A 5,663-nucleotide genomic window follows, 5' to 3' on the forward strand; every position below is an offset into this window, starting at 1 on the left:
ACCAATTTGGGGGAGCTGCAAATGAAGATGCAGCTAAGCACATGGAGACTTTTATCGATTATTCTTTGCTCCATACCTCCACTGCTTTGGTGTGACCCAGGATCGATAAAAGAAACCATGTTTATCTTCTCTCTGCGATCTTTGCTAGGGAGTGGTATAGGGATTTTGACCAGTGCTCACGGTATAACCGATCGGAATTCTTGGCTTTAGCATTTTATAAGAAGTACTTTTCTCGCATCGAAGACTATTGCCATTAGAGCTCAGATCACGAGCTTTAAACAAGGGCCTGACGAGAACTTTCACGAGGCATGGGTCCGCTTCAAGAAGTTGGTGCGAACCATTCCGCACCATGGGTTCGAAAAGTGGAGTCTATGCAATCAGTTCTATAACGGGTTGTATGACGATCAAAGGGCTATTTTGGATGCTGCAGCCAATGGCCGATTTGCTGAGAATATGGGAGAGGCTAAGGGGTGGAAGATCATTGATGATTTGGCCACCCATAAGGCTGAATATTGGAACTCCAGAGGTAATCAAAGAAGAGCTGCTGAATCTTCTTTCAGTATTTGCACTTGAAGCTCTCACCTGCAAGATTTGATAAATATGAGCTGGGAGGAGCTTCCAAAGGAGGGATGTACCAGGTTAATGCTGTGACAGACGGTCCTTTCGTCTGTAGAAGATGTGGAGGAGAGGGACATGTTTCTGATCATTGTCCCAATTCTTTCGAGTCTTGTGCTGCCTTTCAACATTACAGGCAGAACAACACTTATTACGAGCCGAACGTCCATCCTAATTTGAGGGGGAGTAGTCAGAATGCGCTCAATCGTACTGCCCTTCCGAATCAGCAACAGCCGTATATTCCTCCACATAAGAATCAACAAGGCTTTCAGAAGCCTCCTTCTTTCACTCCTTCCAATCAAGGTGCATCATCTTCTAGTGGAGTGAGTGAAATAGGTGAGATAAAGTCTATGTTGCAGACCATTTCAAAGCATTTGCAGCTGAATGATCAACAAAATCAACAGAAGGACGCGTCATTTAAGGCACTTGAGACTCAAGTTGACCAACTGGCCGCGAATCAGTCCACGAGAAAGCAGGGTCATTTACCGACTCAAAATGAGAAGAATCCACATGAGACGGTAAATCTGATAGAATTGAGAAGCGGTCTTTCTTATGAGGGACCGAAATGCGAAATCGGACCCGAGGAAGTCAGAATCGGTGATGAACAAGTGTTCTGTTGAGAGAAAAGGGCTCACGACAAAGGAATTACTCGATCGATCGAAATCGGTGTTCGATCGAGTAGAATGAAGATGAAAGCCCTCGATCGAGTGGTTTTTCCACTCGATCGAGTGAACAGGAAGAACAGGTTGGTCGATCGAGTAGTTTATCTACTCGATCGAGTGAAGCAGAAAGTGGAGTTGGTCGATCGAGTGGAAATTATACTCGATCGACTGACAATGATGAAGGAACTGCTCGATCGAGTGAGCAAATGAGTCGATCGAGTAGTATTGATGACGGGAAGCTTATTCGAGAGCCTGCTAGTGCTCGTTTAAGCGAGATATCACCGGAAAGACCTCGTTCGAGAGGTAAGAAGCGTCCAAAGGATACTGAACTCGCTCCGGAAGACACTTTGGAAGAGAGAAACAAAGGACTCGAGATACCTATCACGGTTTCTTTCCCGAGGAGGCTGCAAAACACGAAAGCTAATCAACAATTCGGCAAATTTGTCGAACTTCTGAAAAGCTTGGAAGTCACTGTGCCTTTCACTGAGTTGCTGACAAAGGTACCCTCTTATTTAAAATTTATGAAATAAATTTTGAGTCGTAAGAGGAATATTAAAGACAGTGAGACCGTAGCTTTGACTGAGGTAGGGTCAGCCCTATTTCAAAATAAGTTACCTCCTAAGCAGTCAGACCCGGGTAGTTTTTTGATCCCGTGTCATATCGGTATGCATTTGATTGATAATGCGCTATGCGATTTAGGCGCTAGCGTGAGTGTCTTACCTTTATCTCTGGCCAAGAGATTTGGTTTGACAAAGCTGAGTTGTACCAACATGACTGTTCAGATGGCCGACCGTAGTTTATCACGGCCACTAGGTGTAGTAGAAGACGTACCTGTTCAGATCGGGAAATTCTTTATTCCCGTAGATTTTGTTGTCTTAGACATCCCCGAAGATGCACACACCCCTATTATTTTAGGGAGACCATTTTTGTCCACTGCCCGTGCAGTGATAGACGTCGGGGGGAAGACTTTGACCTTTCAGGTAGGGGACGAGGAGCTGATTTTTCATCAGTCTAAGTTCCGGAGAGCTCCCATGCAAGCTCAGCCTTTCAATGCTCTCTCTTCTATTGATCCTAGAATTGACACTCCAAATGAAAATTTGGAGAATTGTGCCGCTATTGTTAACCCTCCGCCTCAGACTGAGAGCAAAGAGGAGGAAAGTTCGCCTGTTTTCCTTGCTGTAGGTACAGATGAAAGCAAAGGGGAAGCTGTCAAAGGACATGGTGCAATCAATATCAATCAAACTGGAAATGTTGACGCTAAAGCCGGTGATAAAAGAGCAAGGACGAGGAAGGTTCACGCTTATGTGGATGTGAACTACTCCCCTCCTACCATTTCAAGTGATTACTCATGCTCATGGAAGTTGAAGAGGACAGTCAATGTTGCTGAGGTGACGTCCTCCAGTCAGAAGCCCACCAAGGGGCTACTAAAATTTGATGGGAATTAAACGGGGAAATGGCTCGTGTAACATTTTGTAATAGATAATTTTTGAAGTTCTTTTGAATTTGTTTTATTGCATTTTAATTAGGACAATTAGTTTTAGACAGTTTTTAGCATAAACGTAAGACTATAGACTGTGCTTATGCGTATTTGGTATTTTGGGAAATTTTTGGATGTGTTTTTATGCAGGTTTGGGGAAGTTTTACGCATCCCAAGGAAGAAAGGACGAAATTCAAGAAGCTTACGCGAGAAAAGTCCTCGATCGAGTACTTTTTGTACTCGATCGATTGAAAATCCGGTCGATCGAGCAAAGTAGTAAGCTGGACTAGTCGATCGAGTAAAATTTACTCGACCGAGCAACAGAAACATCAAAAGTCCTCGATCGAGCAGTTTATAACCACTCGATCGAGTGGAAATGAATAGGACGCAGGAAGTTTTCTACCTTAAACTCTTTTATTTTGTTTCTAATTCATTATTCACCTAATTATCGTCTAATACCTTCCCTTGTGCGATCAATTCATCCCCAAATCCCTAAATTTCTTGCCCAATCTCCAAATACGCCACCTACAATCCCTTCCTTGCTAATTGATCTTCAAAAGCCCTTTATTTTTCCCCTTATTTGTGTTCGTTTCCACGATTTTAAAGAAGGTCTAGGGTTTGCGGGTTTTTCGACTGAAAAATCGCTTGTTTTTGCTTGATTTTTGAAGATTGATTGCATATTGTAGGATTCTTATCATCAAGTAAGTGTTCATTCACCTTCTTTGCATTATATTTTCGATTAATTCGAATTTTATGAGGAAAAATGGCTTCTAGGGTTTCGAAAATCCATGTTAGTCGAATTTCTCGACTTGATTGTGTTTGTATGCCCCTATTTAGCTTACTTGATGATCATAATTCCCCCTTCCTCGCTGTCTTGCATGCTTAATTCGAAATTCACACGATTTTTTGTGGTTTGGTTCAGGACAGTCGAATTTTTCGACTGTCACTTTGGTCTTGCTGCTGTATCTTGCCTAATTAGCATCCTTGTTGCGATTTTTGCCGCTAATTGTTAACTGAAATCGCACTCCCGTGTATGTTTAGCCATGTTTCACTGAACCTTTGCACAGAAACAGCGATTAGGGTTGCTTGAGTCGATTTTTTTTCGACTGTCAGACGGTTTCTTTACTGCATTGTCTTAATCAACTTCAGTTGTTGCTACCTGCTACTGCTGTTTATTGCTATCCTCGTCTCCCTATCGCCATTTGCATTCTGTAATTCGAAACTTTTGAGGATTGTTGGGTTTTATCTGCTGTAAAGTTGAATTTTTCGACTGATAGGGCATTCACATGCTGTCACATGCTGGTTTACGTGTTGTTTTAGCCACGGTTAGCAGCTATTTTCTTATCGTGTCCTCTGCCCTATGTTTGCAGGATGGAGTCTACTACTTTACGTTCTGCCAGTACCACCTCCAGTCCGTCTTTGAGGGAGACAGTGGCCCCTGCTGTTGCCACTGCCTCCGCGTTAGTTACCACTGCAGCCCCTGTGTTCCTTGTTTCAGCTGCAGGGACGGTCTTTACTCCAGTGAGCTCAGCTGCGAGCTCAATTCAGGCTACCACTTCCTCCACGGTCACCACCACAGCTAGCACGGCTGGTAGTTCCTCTTCAGCGGTTACCACAGTAGCCACTACCTGTACACGAGCCACCACTTCTACACTTGTGACGGACTCACCTGCGGTTGCAGCTGCCTTCAGAGCTGCTTTAGTTCCTTACACCGTCCGAGAGCGAGCTGCTGCCTTGCGTTCCAGAGACCGAGGCCGGGGTCGTAGACAGTCTCGAGCTACGCCAGCTCCTGTTGTCTCTACTCCCGCTCCTAGCACTTCTACTGCTTATGCTTCTACTTCAGCAGCCGCTCCGTCTACTTCTGAGACAGTTACAGTCCGAGGGGACACTTCCCTCGACTCACACCCAGACTACCCACAGGTATTATTCGTCAACGTTGTCCATCGTACGAAATTCTTTAGCTTGGTCAAGTGTGTACATGTGCCTTCCCGATTTTTGGATAAATCAGTATTAGAGAAACTCGGTATTTACGAGTCAGTCTGTACTTTACTACGGGGCACGGGGATGCCTGGCCTCATTACCATGAGGGGCCGTACCTTCTTAGAGCTGAGCCTCGAATTTCTCAGCTCTTTTACCTTCTCCTCAGGGGCACACGATACTGACCCCGACTGTTTGCCAGTCTCCTTCCGGTTGTTCAACCGGACTTTCCCGATGCCTTTAGCGGAGTTTGGTAGGTTACTTGACCTTACCTCCTCGGGTGTGACATCAGACTCGAGGATGGTTTACCGTCAGGTTTGGCGGTGTCTGGCCCAGACCCGTTTCCAGGAGCAAAAGCTCCACCAGGTCCACCATCCCCCTGTCCGTTGTTTTCTTAGACTGATGGGGAGCTCTATTTTCGGCCGAAAGGAGCCGAACAACACTACCAACACCGAGCTCTCCATCTTGGGCGGTTATCTGAACGTCGACTGTGAAGGTCCTTTTACCTTCAACATTGCCTACCTCACCGCCCAGTACCTCCACGACCAGGGGAAGAAGGAGGCGGGAACCATTGCCTGCGGTGGCATAGCCACCATTCTTGCCCACCTGGCCACGTGACTTGCAGTACCTCGAGGGAGAGAGGTCACTGAGTCTGGCTGCCATGCTCGCTCAGCATTGGCTTACCCCAGACTACCAGACTTGGAAGATTGACGGCTCCTTGTCTGTTGACTTACCTTGCGACAATCTCCCCCGTCTTGAGCCCTTACCTACTGTGGTAAAGGGCCACCGTCTGCCTGCCTTGCCTCTACTTTACCTTCCACTCCAGCCTCGACCACCTCCTGATGCACCTACCGCCAAGAAGCGGCGAGTTGAGACTGGAGAGGGGTCCACTCATTCAGGGAGTACTCAGCCTTCCACGGCAACTCCCGATC

The sequence above is a fragment of the Silene latifolia genome, chromosome 9 (assembly GCF_048544455.1).
Source record: "Silene latifolia isolate original U9 population chromosome 9, ASM4854445v1, whole genome shotgun sequence".
NCBI lineage: Eukaryota > Viridiplantae > Streptophyta > Magnoliopsida > Caryophyllales > Caryophyllaceae > Silene > Silene latifolia.